Source organism: Nilaparvata lugens, chromosome 6, assembly GCF_014356525.2.
Source record: "Nilaparvata lugens isolate BPH chromosome 6, ASM1435652v1, whole genome shotgun sequence".
In the NCBI taxonomy this organism is placed as follows: Eukaryota; Metazoa; Arthropoda; class Insecta; order Hemiptera; family Delphacidae; genus Nilaparvata; species Nilaparvata lugens.
Genome location: NC_052509.1, coordinates 62,406,006 through 62,422,575, shown reverse-complemented (window position 1 = coordinate 62,422,575; position 16,570 = coordinate 62,406,006). Strand labels below are relative to the sequence as shown.

General features: G+C 34.3%; 1 non-coding gene across 1 annotated transcript; it reads left to right on the top strand.

The window, feature by feature from the left end:
- Window positions 1-7,488: 7,488 nt before the first annotated feature.
- Window positions 7,489-7,560, top strand: Trnad-guc. Its single transcript has one exon. It is a non-coding gene; the product is annotated as a tRNA-Asp (tRNA).
- The last annotated feature ends 9,010 nt before the right edge of the window (window positions 7,561-16,570 follow it).

Here is a 16,570-nt window from a genome sequence, read left to right as displayed (position 1 = left end):
GTCACACCTCATCAATATTTGTATAAACTTAAACATTGATTAGCATAATACACTATAAATAGATGGAAATAAATTGGAAGTCTAGTTTGTTTACCATCTAGCTGTTTATCCTGTTATCAATATTTGCAGCAGCAGAAGTCTTCGGGGTGATTTACAGCATTTATTCGGAATTTCGTTCAATAATAATTATACACTATAAATATTTGAATTCTGATTACACTTTATGTTAGTGTGAATGAAGCCATATTACTGGCTCTCAGTTGGCCAGTCAAGGTTCTGCTCTGTCATTGGTCGAGAAGAAGACATGCCCATGCACAATAGGCGGAGCTTTCGAATTGTTCTCGGCCAATCACAGAGTTCAACCTTGACAGCTCAACTAATGGCCAATCATATCGCTTCATCCACACTATTTATTAGGCTTCTCAAAGTTAAATCTTTTATTTCTCTAGAGATTGTTGATGATGTAACAACCAACTAGATTGTGGAAAAGTGTTTTTGACTATTTCTATACTATTATTAAACAAAAATCCCAATTAAATGCTGTAAATCACCTGGAAGACTTCTGCTACAGCAAATATTGACAACAGGGTAAACAGTTAGATGGAAATTCGATTTGTGCTACTATACAAAAGTTATTTGTATATCTAGAGTGAAAAGTACGACTTTTTCTCCCTGTGGGAAAAAGTTTGAAGCCCGAGGCGAAGCCGAGGGCAGCAATTTTCCTGAGGGAGAAAAAGTATTTTTTGCTCATGATGTACACAACATTTTTCCTCCATCTACATTTTTTTATAGAAACTGCAAATAAAATCATTCTAATAACTTATGTATTGGTGACAATGATTCCTAAAAACATAACCTAAATCTAAAACCTAAAAACGAGTCGTCTGATATCATTCGGCAATAAATAGAGAAGGCAACCAAACAGAGAAGGCCTTCCTGATATAAATCGGCACTGCCGATTGCGCTATCTATCGGCAAAAGTTGTAACAATTATATCAGCTGAGCAGCTACCAAAAATGGCTGACTCCAGATCACGCGGTTCAGATTTGAATTGGAGATCAAAAATATTTGTTGGCTGGTATTTTGAATGGAATAAAATATTTTTAAAATTGTATAAATTTTTATCGTCTACTAATATTAAGAATATAATAATTATCATACAAACATATATTTCATGAGTTAATCAAATTTCTGGTTGTGGTATTGAATTCAGTTGACTCAATGACAGACACCTCTATTATGCTTTCTCATCTGAGCTTAGTCCTTCTAACCTATTACAATGTAAGTTTCAAAATAGAGATGCTCCCCATGTTATTTAAATGGAGTCACTTTTACTCCCTAGGGAGTTTTTCTGTTTTTTACTACCGAGAGCGAAAAAGTGACACTTTAGTATTAGGTTTCAGGGAGTAAAGTAAGTACTTTAGACAGTAGGTAAAGGAAAAATTATTTGCCATCCCGGGAATTGAACCCAGTACCTCCTAATTGCCATCTGTAAATTCTATACTGTTTCTATTTGAACACAAAATTACCTCCATGATTGTTTTAGAACACAGCTAAAACTGTATATTCACGCAGGTCAACTACAGGCTCACGCAGTAATTTAGTAAGAGTGGTCTATTTGAACTTTAAATAATAAAATATATTCTAACAATAGCTATATTATAATGTGGTCACTATTTATCATCATTATCACTTGAAAATGACTATAAATAGTCGGAAATGTAATCAAATAAATAATCATGTTTTGATTTTAATAAAATTTTGACATGAATAAAACATTTCAAAAAGGTACTTAGTCATTTCTATTTCATTCTATCATGTATTCACTTCGTAATTTGCAAAATTAAAAAACGACTTGAGATTGCAACAATAAACCACGGTACGTTTTTTGTATCCATAATACGAAAAATAATCAAAACAGACAATCAGGAAGCAGTTTTTAGTGGAATTAATTCTCAATATCACCTTTTCAAACTTGCATCCTTTCATGAAATTGAACCCTATCTCAGTTCGAGTAATGACTTGGGATTTTCAGTGTTGAGTGTCGTCTGTGTGAGAGAATAGAATAGAATAGCTGCCTTTATTTTTACCTAGGAGGACCGAGTTAGGGCGCAGCCGGCCCTCTCTTACACTCAACCCTCCAATGGAGAGAGAGAGAGAGAGAGAGTGAGAGAGAGAGAGAGAGAGTGAAAGGATGAAGGCGCTATAGTGACATTCACGTATCACAGTCAGCATGCCCTATTAGAAACATTAAGTTCCCTCATTAAAATTCCCTTTAAAACTCAATGCTTTCCATTCATCCAATGCTGACATTTTCAAAAAATCTGACTGTGGACGAAGAGATTTTTGAAATTATACTAGTACGTGTTTCATCGACAATGTAGCGTCGAGTGCTATTGAAATTTGAAAGAAACTCTGGTGGAGATGTATGAAAGAGTGAGTATTCTTGACGCTATGCACAAAGTTAATGAACAGAGGGTGGCGAAAAAGGGGTAGCATTGAGCACCTTCAGCTAACTTGGGGGATGAATGTCAGGTTTTTTCTTTACCAAGTTGAGGAAAGCGTGATGAAGACTGTAGATTGAGTGGAGTGCAGAGCAGGCTCCTAGAGTGTCTTGTACTCTGTGACTCTTTCACAAAAGAGTCGAATATGGACGAATATTTTTTGGGGTCTGGTGTTGTTCAGTTGCACAGTCACCCCTTTCCAAATTCAGATTTCTCCCTTTTTTGTGTTTCATTGAAAGTCAGAAATCAATACTTCTGCATCAAGTAAATCATTTTTTGGTGTCTTATCCTATACTATTAAACAGTCACCCCTTTCCAAATTCAGATTTCTCCCTTTTTTATGTTTCATTGAAAGTCAGAAATACTTCTGCATCAAGTAAATCATTTTTTGGTGTCTTATCCTATACTATTAGACGGGCAATTTCTGTCTATATGTTGTATTTCACCAGATCTCCAAAACTGCTCTAACGATTCTCACGAAATTCAGAACATAGTAGGTTATAATATAAAAATTGGATTGCACTAAAGTGCGAGATAAATTACTTTTAACATGAAGAGGAGAAACCCATTTCTCCTCCACAGTTTGTAGCGTGGACACAGATGGACATCCTGCGCACAATTGGATGCGCCGTATCATTTTGCTTCATGTTCTTGTGATGAAAACATCTCTGTAAGTGCAGGGACACACGATCCGGCGAAATCGCCGTCCGGCGTTTTCGCCGGACGAAGCTTCGCCGTCCGGTTGCAAGAAGTACACAGGAAGGCATGGGGCAGAACACACGACTCCGGCGACGCCGGCGACGGCGAAAACCCCGGTCCGGCGAGAAATAGATCCGGCGATATCGCCGGGTATTCTCTACTTCGCCGTCCGGTTTTGCCGCCGGAAAGCAGTAGCAGGGCATTGTACTATATGTGCAGGGACACACGATCCGGCGAAAACGCCGGACGGCGCTGTCCCCACCCATGCCACTTCTTTATTAACATTTGTAACGTTACAAATGGGTAGGGTAGGGTTACAAGGGTAGGTTACAAGGGTAGGGTTGTAAGTAGGGATGGGTATCGATACATCGATGTTCAGGTATAGCAATCTATCTCATATTCTAGGTACACCTGACAACAATTCTCCTTGTATTATGAAAAAGACCTAATTTTCAGCTTCAAGCATCATCACCAACTACATTGTCCTCACATTGATATTCTGCACAACGACATAAGTTCTTGAGATTATGTTCTATTAGAATTACCAGTAAGATACACTTCATTTCAGTATTTAAGTGAAATTCAAGCTGGAAATTCAATCACAATAGTAAAAGATTGTTTTTTCGTATCTTATCAATTTTTTATTGTAGCAAAACGTAAATTAGAAGGTTGAATACGCCTAAACCACAGTTCCAAGCTATTACAACATTTTCAGACAAATGATTTGATAGATTTTCATGAGATTTGGTAGGAATAATTTTAATTACGCGACAACATAATATGTGTAAGTTAATTTTGAAATGTTGTACTCCATTTATTATACTGAAATGTATCTAAATGATCCGGCAAAAACGCCGGACAGCAGCTTCGCCGGCTGTCGTGTGTTCTGAATGCTAATTGCCGCCGGGTCCGGCGAAAACGCCGGACGGCGATTTCGCCGGATCGTGTGTCCTGCACTAACATACACAAACCAATATACCTGCTGACCAGTACATATTTGGAGCATTGCCAGCAATAGCTGGAAGGGAGTGTTGCCGCGTCGCGTTACAAAGCTCTCTCACTCAGACACAAAAGAAGGAGAATGCTGATAGGTAGTGGGAGTGATTAGTGGAGGATAGAACATCGGACCTCTCCGTCTTCAAGAAAGAGCCATGTTAAAAGTAATTTATCTCGCACTTTAGGTCTCATCCCTGGGAAAACTCGCTGAAGGACATTAAAAGGGTAACTATTATTCATCCTTGGAAAAACAGCTGATAATAATTATTTCGTCGTCTGTTGGTTATGGAAGTGAGTGAGCGAGTTCATGTGTGTGGGACCAAAGACCTTAAAGAGATATAGACCCACAATGCCTATGCCTTCCCAATGATACCTCTTACTTAAAATTGAAGGCCGCCATTGAGGTATTTTAGCACGAGATATTATATCTGTAATACTATTGATCACAAAGGCACAAAGGTATGTAATAATCTTATAGGTTGCCCCCTCAATGGCCGATTTCAATTCCAAGTACGACACTAGCGCTGCATGTGAGTCTATGCATCTTTAAGGTCTTTGAGTGGGACTGTGTCAAAATCATGACTCAACTGTTGAACTTTTGTAATCATTCAATCAGGTACTTAGTGCCGGTTGCAAAAAAGCCGGGTTATTTTCAATCCTGATTAATTCCAGTAGATCCATCTTTTTGAAATAGTCTCCCTGATTTGGTTCACGTGAAATTAATCAGGATTAAAATTTAACCGGCTTTTGTGCAATCTGGCCTTTGTGAGGGAAATATTTGCATCCTCTGGGAATTTATCTCAATTTACTGTGATTAGATAGAATATCTCTGTATGAATGTTATTATAATTTCTTCTTTCGTAATCTCTGTATGAACTATGAATGTTATAATAATTTTCTTCTTTCGTAATAAATTTTTCACGCTTTTGTACTCCAGTGCGAAGCTCGGTCCCCGTTATTACATAATTAGGCCTACCGAACTTTGAATACAAAAGGGAATCGTTAATTATTATGAAGGTGTTTAATGCAGGATGAAATCCCATCCCAAAGAAGTATAAGCTAGTTTCCCACCTTATAATGTATCAGTGTGCCTGTCCGGCAGTAAAAATACTCTTCCCAGGAGTTATAATTGGAGTATTCATGCTCGCTCGGCCGTTTTGGGTGAGAATAGTCTCATTATAACTCATGGGAACAGTAATTCCACTGAACCGGACACTGATACTGATACTGATAGGTGGGAAGTTCGCTTTGTAACATAATCTCTGTTCATTCTTAGTTTGGAGATACATTTCAGTATTTTACTGATTAAGTTGTTTTGTCATTGTTAAATAAATACATTTCTTCTACATCAGTCTCCAAATACAATATATAATTAGGAGTATTTCTAGGTAACCAGTAAAGACGCTTGATAAAAAATTTATGGAATATTTCTAGATCGTTTCTCTCCTGATAACCCCACACCTATGCTGCATAAGTAACCATTGATCTACTAACTGCATTGATCTACAAACTTGTCATTTTGTTGAAACAGTCACATCGTCGTTTGCTATCAGTTTATTCCACAAACTATGCTGTACTTATAATTTTTGCCTGGAATGAGCCGTTAATGACAGAGTTGATGTAGAAACTAAACCTAAATACTTATACTGCTTCACAAAGTTAGCTTTGTATGTTCACTTAAGACTTAATATGGTGATAATATCACATTGATTGAATCTCCAGATACTAAGTTATGTTAAATTGAAACTGTTATTCCATTATGATTAGAATGAACTTTGAGATGAGAATATAACACTCACTTCTGGGACTGCAATTGGTTGTTGGAGCTCGTATGTACACATATTTTATTATTATCAACATCTATTTATTTATCTAATTTTATATTATTCAGATATACAAGTTGGCAGTATTCCTTGTCTTCCGTATTATTGAGTGAACTTCATCCAATAATCGAGAAATAAGATGATACATAATAAACCTTGGAAATAATGTATCCTTTTTTATTTAAATGGATTACTAATCCTATTATATTAAGCAAGCGATTTCTGTATTTTTATATTTGGTTATTTATATTCAATATCGGGGGACGGAGCTTTGCTCTGGAATGTATAAGCATAGAACATTTTTAACGAAAGATTGAATTCATAATTTTTTATTTATTTATTCATTTTCTCAGTCGTACAATTATTTTTACAGTTATATGAGGAGGCACAACAGGCATATGCCCAAAATTTATACTACAGTCCAAATCAGAATCTAGTTTAAGCTACTATCACTCATCAAAATAACAATTTATTCACACTTCAAAAAACCAACACATCATCAATTACAAATAGATATATTATGAATTCGATTTAGAATGAAATACTATGTTTGCTACAATATTTGTTAATATACTATGTACTATTCTACTCTAACAGCATCTAGTTTGTATTTCACCGGATCTCGAAAACGGCTCTAACGATTTTCACGAAATCTGGAACATAGTAGGTTTGTGATATAAAGATTCGATTGCACTAGGTCTCATCCCTGGCAAAACTCAGTGAACGACATTGAAAGGATAATTCATCCTTGGAAAAACAGCTGAGACTTTCGTCGTCTGTGGATAATAAAAAGTGCGTCTGTGTGAAAATCAAAATATTTCATCCCCGAAATTCATAAGCTGACGTATAGCCAGCTGTAAATATAAACACGATCATTTTATGAAAATTGTGTTCTGTTTATCAATAAAAATAAAAATAATGAGCGAAGCTCGGTGTCCCGATATTATCTATAAAGGTGCGTACAGATTTACGCACCGCGAACATGATCAATCCACTTTCAATCAGCTGATGCCAAGCTTTCTATATCTGTATCTTACCGTTTCTGTAAAAATACAGATATAGTCAGCTGATTAAAAGTGAATTGCTCATGTTCGCGGCGCGTATATCTGTACGCACCTTAATAAAGGCAATGATCAAATATAATATACAACATTATTATTATTTGGTACTCTTGGTAGTCTTATTGGAAGAGAAATAATATTAAAATATCAGGGAAATAGGCTTACATCAATGTGATGTTTCTCGTTGAAATCTCTACAAAAGTGGAAATACAAATTACGATTCAACAGAATTAAATTGCAAATATTAGGAATATTGATCAGCATTAGAACTGAATTGAATTAAATTTGAATTGAGAATCCATTGCTTTGGTATTGCCGCGTCATTACAACATTATTTTATTGAACAAATCGAGCAGCTTCCATCGTGAAGTTGAATTGACGCAATTTTCGCTCCTCCAGTATGTGTCCTCGGTAGTATAGTGGTCAGTATCCCCGCCTGTCACGCGGGAGACCGGGGTTCGATTCCCCGCCGGGGAGGATATTTTTTGCTCATGCCGAACATGATTTATAATCTTGTTTCGACATATTATTGTCTTTCAATAAAGTTTTAGTTGAATTCTCATCACTCATCAACAATTATTTCTCAACAAAATTATTTTTCAGCTGTGTGTATTCTAATAATATTGCCATTGCGGTTTTAACACTATTACTATAATACTAAGTAACTGAACTATTTATACTACCAATTATTACTGTTCTCTTGAATACTAAATATTAACTTGGGAAATCAGTTTAACTAAGAAGATACACAAAAATATATTATAAGTCCTATATCAGTATAATAAATTAATATTAAAATAATACCCCTGATTGTAACGAACTGTAAAAAAAACAGCACACTGGAATTTTCTTATCATTTATGAGGTATTTTCCAATATTCTTTTTGAAATAAAATTCATAGAAGTAACATTCATATTGAGAAAAACAATTGATCATAACATTTTTTTATGAAATTATGTAATGAAATTGTGATACTGCAGATAAAAGATTTTATCTATGTACTTGCCTCCAAAAATATTTCATATTTTTCTAATTTGTGAAATATTTTCAATAAATGATACATAATATTATACTGTATGATGATTGATATTATATTTTTCAATAGCTTTTCTCTTATGGTTGGAAGTGAAAGACTGCTCTCATTTAATAATATTCTCCTATTATTGATATTTTTGTAATAAAAAAGAAGGTAATAATTATATTATTAAACCAAACATATTTATTACTTATTACTATTAAATTTTATAAAACTTTAAAGTGAAAAAGCACTCACATTCTTTGATGTGGCGACGTCTGTTTCGTGCTGGTATCGCACATTTTCAAGCCAAACAGGAACTGTTTTGGCTTGAAAATGTGCGATACCAGCACGAAACAGACGTCGCCACATCAAAGAATGTGAGTGCTTTTTCACTTTAAAGTTTTATAAAATTTAATAGTAATAATAATAGTGGAAACAAGATGGATAACCAACAACATATTTATTACTTGTTACATCATATGAATAAGCAATTCCTTAGTCTGGTTATTTTCGTAAAAAAAAGTTTTTATCAATTTCGAAACTAGTTTATTACTACCTTCTATAATAATATATTTGAAAAAAATACAAGTATCAATTCTAACAAAAATATTTGATGACATCAGCAATTTCACGACCTTCTCAAAACTGAGAAATATTCCAAATTGTCGTGCTAGTCTTTTTACTGGAATTACAATAGCTCCAATTGTGCTTAATTGCACCAACAATTAAAAGCAATGACCCCTCTTTAGTGATATTCACTTTTATCTGACAGCATTAGGTTGATTGGGAAGGTTGGTGTTATTTCTTTTGGAATACTGACAATTCGAAAGTGAATTTCACTAAACAAGTTGTCAAAGGGAACTGTGGTGAATTGAGTGTGGGTGGGTGAAGATGGACCTTCTTGCCCCTTGAAGAGGGGGTGGTGCCGAATGGGGGCGGAAATTGTGGCTAAAGAGACCACGTGACTAGGTTCACCAATTATTTTACATGACTCTGCTCAGAAATACGAACAATGCAGTCAATTTACGGCATTGTCAACTGGTACAATTGTGCCAATTCTTGGAAATTAGTCTGGTGACGATACGATGCCCCCTAAATAATGCATGCCAGCAAAATGGTTTCCAGCTAGAATTGTGCAAAATCAGCATAGAAAGTGAACCACAGATAACACAAAGTGTATAGAATGTGATACAATTATAGGCAATAATTATTGTATAACATAATGAATTAAAATCGTCAGATTGATTAGACAAAATATTTGCAAAATCAGCATAGAAAGTTAGCCACAGATAGCACAGAGAGTATAAAATGTAATACAATTATAGGCAATAATTATTGTATAACATAATGAATTAAAATCGTCAGATAGATTAGACAAAATAATTTTTATTCAAATACCAATTCTCATCCTTCTCAGAGAAGTAGTCTAATATATTCTATACTCTCTGAGATAGAATTGTTATATCGCAGCCATCGAAAAGAATTGGTATTTCAATTGAAAATATTTTGTCTAATCCATGTAACGATTGTAATTCATTATTTTCTACAATATTATTGCCATTCAAGCCGTTTTCCTTGTCTTTGTAATTTGGACTGTAGTAAAGGTAGACTAAGGTAGGTTTCATCCTTAATAGTAAAGCTTTCATCTTTTTTACATCTTGGTTTCATCTATTTTTATCTTGTGAAACAGTAGATATCCAAATTGGAAGTTTAATACAGACCTATAGAGATACTAGAAATTTGGATTCAATTAGATATATAAGAGTTTTCATCTATTCTTTATTGATTTGATTGTATGGTATGAGATGTTCTGATATTTTTCCATAATTGAAAGAATAAGACTTTGATATTAGCTCAGCTGAAGATGTGGTAGGTTTTACCATGAAACCTGGTTCTGAATTATAAATTAATTTTCGAATAAATAAAAGTGATATTGACAATATCAAAGTCTTATTCTTTCAACTATTCTTTATTGTTTATTGATTCATGCAATAAGTACATCATCGAAATGATAGGAATAGAAAAAGTAAGGTAACCTTGTGCTATTCCTCTTCCAAATTTAGATAAGGTTACACATAGTCCGAAATAGGTTAAGCCTTGTAGTTGTTCACTTCACAAAATTCTCAGTCCTTAATCATTTCACAAAATAATTTCTTAGATTAACACAATCCTTCGATCGTTTGATAATCGTTCAAACTTTCAAATAAATCTCCATCCAAATATGAATGCCTGGTTGCACAAGAGCCTGTTAAATTTTAGTCATGGACTAATTCCACGAGAACCAATAAGAGAGGGTTTTTTTAAAATAAGTATTCTCCGATTGGTTCTCGTGGTAATTAATCGGGAATCGGGATTATAATTTAATAGGTTTTTGTGCAACCGGGTGATAGACTCCCTGATTGAGACTAATCATTCACTGCACTCCGATATACTCTAAGAAAATCTTTTTCACAGAAAAAATGTTTGAATCAAAATCAATTCCAAGTATTGCCTCTCACAAACTATTATATGAATCAATCCACAATCCCAAACTAGAAAATTCTCAGGGTTTCAAGATTTGGTAGGCTTTCAGGGGTTGGTAGGGTTTAGGGCTTCTCAGTGTTACAGAATATTGATATCACAGAGTGACCGAAAAATTGAGCCACCCAAATCTCGAAAGTTTTGGTTGCGTGATCCTCCGATCACTCTGTAATTGGGCCTACACCCCAATAAGCTATATCTTTTGGAACGTTAATTTCCTAGGGGATTTCGGATTTTCAGGTAAGCTGAGTTGAATGTCAATCCTTGATAGTATGCGTCTGGTGGGGGAGGGGGTTTAACATCACCCACTCATTATGAGAGGGGTGTCACCACTGCAGAGGAATTCAAATTAGCATGGGCCAAGTCAGGTGAGCCTGATTTATGAGGTTGGATACATGCAAATGGCGAGACAACAGTTAGTTGATATACAAACCAATATTCGGTTCAACAATCATGTGTCAAATTGTGCATTCCAGACTGAACACAGTCGGTACAGTGTCGGTTGTTACAAGTGCATAATTATTGTGCGGTATTGAGTCTGAGATAGATTGAATTTATTGATTTAGATCATATTCCATCAGTTTGGATTTGATTTGTAGGATGTAGATAAGATTTACATTTATTTAGCCTATGGCAAATACACAACACATGTAATATCACAAAATTCTTGAACATAATGTTAATAATAAATTCATAAATAGAAAGGAAAACATCTTAGTCAATTCAACAGTCACTTTGTTCTGGAAATCAGAGGCTTGGTGAGAATCACATGCTTCCAGAGAATTCAAATAGGCTATTGATATCGGTGTAGCCATCAGGAGATCTTCCTGTGCCCCTCATAAGCATTCAATCAAGTTTTATTGAAAAAAATATTCACATTGGAGGTCCCACTAAACCCGAAGGTTCTTCAGTAGGTGCCTATATAAGTATACATAATAAATCATTGAATCGTTCATTACAAAAAATAAAGTTAACAAATTTGATAAGAGGGAGGGAAAAAATTGTTTGCATGCAAAGGGAAGTTTGGGAGTAAGAAGAGGATGTAAAGGAAGGAAGATAAACTTATCTAGGAACTAGAATAATAAAATTTGAGAAAATAAATTAGATAACTAACACTAGACCACTCAAGTAGAACAAAATATACAGTATAATAATATAGTATTACATATAGATTGGCATTATATAGGCTAGATAGCCTGCTAGGAGAGATATTGGAAACAATATGAGAAAACATAATCAGTTTGAATTGAGCTGGAGATCCTTCTGCCTAATAAAATGAACTCATTTAGGCCTTGGAATTCGAGTTCACAAAACCCAGAACGCTATAGAGTAGTCAATGTTGATCAAATCAGTGGAGTATTTTCAAATATTGTATGAATTTTTCATCTTTATTACTCTAGAAGAAGAATAACGAATTTAAAGTATATATTGCTCATTACTGTTTGCTTGAAAATAAACTTTTCTAATTGATATATGGTACTTTCAGGTCAGTATTAACAGAATGAGCTCAGGCCTAGAATAAAGCAATCGTATGAGTTATCTCTGATTCAGTTTTGTTTATTTCTGTTCTCGTGTGAAAGATGCATTTTGAATTTATTTGATTTAATTCATTCTGCAGTTTTCAAATATCATCATCAAGTTTTTCTTTTTAATGTTTTACTATACACGAGCAGACGAAATACTCTGTAACCATGTATTCATTTATTTATTCGAGATACATAGGAGAGCACAAAATCCCATAATTGTTCTCTTAACACAATCAATTACATTTATTAATTAATAAATTTTCAAGTAAAACAATTGAAAATGCAATATTTAATACAAATATTGAAAGAAATGGAAAGTTTTTACGAAAAGTCTTTCTGAAATATATACATTGCAGAAAATATAAACACAATTTTAGATAGCAGAAAAAATAAACACAGCAAATAATAAAATGAAAATATGAAAATGAAATGAAAAAAAAAGTTTTTACGATTATGCAGAAGTCATTCTAGGAAGAGCGATGTATCTCCGATTTCCAAGCATATGACTTGCTCGCATTCCTAATGAATAATTAATTCCAAAAATTAATCATAAAAGGTTGAGAATTCAGGGAAAAAACAACAAATATTTAAAAATGTGAGCGTTGTAAGTTGTAATTTGAGAAAGAGAACTGGAGTTCGGTGAGAAATCGGTTTAGCACAGACAGAGAGGCAGATAGTTAAAAGCAGAAGACAACTGGTTCCATTTCTACGAAACGAAAAAAATACAAAAAATCTCGATTGAAGAGAAGATCGCAAGAATTCTAGCGAAACGCCTGTGAACGACGCTAACTTCTACTACGCCACAAGGTCCACAATTTTGGCGCGCAATTTTCGACCAATCAGAGAGCTTCTTTCAAGGCCAATCTTCTTTGTTCATCCGGTGCAACAATCCTCCAGCACTCCCTCTTCCTCTTATCTACTTCTCGCTTCCGACATATTTTCAAGTTTTACAACATGGCCCAAGTTAGTTTTTGCCGCCTTAATTTTTTGTTTTATTTTGTTGTTTAATCGTTAACGCATGTGGTTTCCCGCCAATTTCGCGAGCCTCTTTCTCACTCACTCTTTCTCTCACACTCTCACACTCTCTCTCTCTATCTTAAGGTTCAATTCAAACTGTCAGAATTACTCATGAACAACAACAATGCTCCCCATTTAACTAATGTTGACAGTGAATCATCTATCTCACTTTGGTCAACAACAGCTTTGTTGTGAATGACGTCTCTCTCCGTTTCACTAATATCAATGTATAACCAAATTTTATTCATGAATCTACCGATATCTCTAAGCACCTGCTACTTTTACTTGTTCAACAAACCACTCTTAACGTTAGTTAATACTAATTTGATACTAACTTTTGATAATTTAGAGCACTTAAGTTCCTAACATTCGCTATTATTTATTTAGTTGGTAATAAAATTGAGTTTCTAGGACAGTATATCAGTGAAGACTCTTTCTTATGTACTATCATAGACAATTGATTGATCATAGATATCATATATCATTTATCATATATCATATATCATATATCATAAAACACTTATTGAAATGGGCTGCTTTTAAATTAATAAAACAAAATAAAACCTGTAGCACCCTTTATTTATTAAAAAACTTAAAATAGTTGAACAACTAGTTTCGGTTCTAAAACCATCTTCAGGTTCTAAAATAAATAGATAAAATTCAATAACTGTTTACTAATTGATATAAAACTGACATATGTTTAAATTCATATGACTAATTATTTATGGTAAAAGTTATTAAATTTAAATAAAAATTGAATATTCTGTTCAACTATTTTAAGTTTTTTAATAAATAAAGGGTGCTACAAGTTTTATTTTGTTTTATCATATATCATATATCATATATCATATAGCATATATCATATATCATATATCATATATCATATATCATATATTATATATCATATATCATATATCATATATCATATATCATATATCGTATATCATATCATATATGATTGGTCATATTTATCATAGATAATTGATTGATCTCATCATAAACATGATTATACTGAGGACCACGTTATAATGGCAGTGGAGAAGGATAGGAGAACAACGTTGCCGAACCTCTATCTTGTCAATGCCTCCTATAGACGGTAGCTGATACAGGTTTATTGATGTAATATTAATTATCGATACTGTTAATTCTCGTTTAAAATAATAAATTATATTTATTGAGCAAGAAATTATATTTTTCAATAATTTCACAATTATGATGAATCATTTTGTTAATTAATTATTAATTCTTCATTATTGAAAGACGATCTGGCAACAGAACAATGCGAGAAAGAGATATTGCTATCTGCTTTGTTGATGATAGACAAGGATAGCAATGCCATTGCTGATCAAACACTGCCATTATAACGTGGACTTCACTATATGTGGTACAATTGTGAGGTCCACGTTATAATGGTAGTGGATAAAGATAGAAGAATAGCGATGCCGATTCTCTGCATTAATTAATTATATTTCTACAATGTCAAAAAACATAATTGGCATCGTTCAGGACCTAGAAAAGGATAGTACCACCGGCTTTGTCGAATGATAGACAATGATAACAAAACCAAAGTAGATCAAATACTGTCATTATAACGTGGACCTCACTATATCTGTGGTACTATCCAGAGAGTATAAGACTGGAGTATAAAGTGTAATGAATATAGAGTATTGAGTATACAGAATAGAGTATAGACTGGACTGAAGTATAGAATATAATGAATACTCTCTACACTACTCTTGGTAGAGAGTTAGTGGGGAGGATATTTTTAATATTCTTTCCGAAGAATGGACATTGATATGTCCAAAGCTCCGCCAATTTATGTAGATGCATAACAATATAATTATCCATAGTTATTATATTACAAATTACTTTTTCCCTACAGTTACGTTGAAAAGTGGCCATTGCTGCACTGATTACAGAACGCAAAGAATCACTTTTCCGCTCTAGTGCGGGAAAAATTTTTCTGCACTCCAGATTTGCAACATGGCAACGCAAAATACTTAGTAGGCTATATGGAGCAACAGTGCAGCAAAATCAAAATAAAGTTGGTAACAGTGACTGCTGTGGCTGCTATAGTGAGCAGAGGTGCAACCAAGCACAACGCGCTAATTATTACTATTATATATTATAACGAGGACAGCAACAGCACAGTGCCACCACAGCACACACCACACAGCCGCCTCGCCATTCAAACACTACTAAGTTATTTGATGGATTTCAGGCAATTTTACCCATAATTACCCACTTTTCATATTCAATGGTAACTGTAGGAAAAACTTAATGTGAAATACGTGCGCAAAGTTCCTCTGCTGCACTCAAGAAACCATTCTGCCCTCGCCTACGGCTCGGGCGTAAACGTTTCTTTCGGTGCAGCAAACTGTCACTTTGCGCACTAGTTGCACAAATAACTATTTCATATCATATACTTTCAATAATTATTTTCGTAGTCTATATTATGTAAATTCATCTATAATTTTGCTGTATTGTAAGCTATTGTATATAAGTGTATAAGCCAGTTTATATTGTAATCTACATAAATAAAGTACTCAATCAATCAATCAATCACTCTATAGTTCTACAACTTCTGGAACTATCAGTCCCAACTCTGAAGATGCTGGGATCATGTAATGTTTGGTCACCTCCAAGCTCCAAGATTTCCATTATCATCTACTTCATGATGCCTCTAATGAAACCCACTTTGAACTGTCAGTGTTTCTAATAAAAAATCATCAATACTCTCCATTCAATCAATACTGGCAGTTTGAAGAAGTTTTAGTTCGACAGTATTTGTAATCCAGTTCATGGTGTCTTTTTACTTTCCTTGTCCTAATACCATAGGTAAGGAAAGTATTGCTTTCCGAAAAAGATTAAGATACCCCAATTTCTAAATTTCTATACGTTTCAAGGTCCCCTGAGTCCAAAAAACTGGTTTTTGGGTATTGGTCTGTATGTGTGTGTGTGTGTGTGTGTGTGTGTGTGTGTGTGTGTGTGTGTGTGGTGTGTGTGTGTGTGTGTGTGTGTGTGTGGTGTGTGTGTGTGTGTGGTGTGTGTGTGTGTGTGTGTGTGTGTGTGTGTGTGTGTGGTGTGTGTGTGTGTGTGTGTGTGTGTGTATGAGTGTATGTGCGTCTGTGTACACGATATCTTATCTCCCAATTAACGGAATGACTTGAAATTTGGAACTTAAGGTCCTTTCACTATAAGGATCCGACACGAACAATTTCGATCAAATGTAATTCAAGATGGAGGCTGAAATGGCGAAAATGTTGTCAAAAACAGGGTTTTTCGTGATTTTCTCGAAAACGGCTCAAACGATTTTGATCAAATTTATACCAAAAATAGTCATTGATAAGCTCTATCAACTGCTATAAGTCCCATATCTGTAAAAATTTCAGGAGCTCCGCCCCAT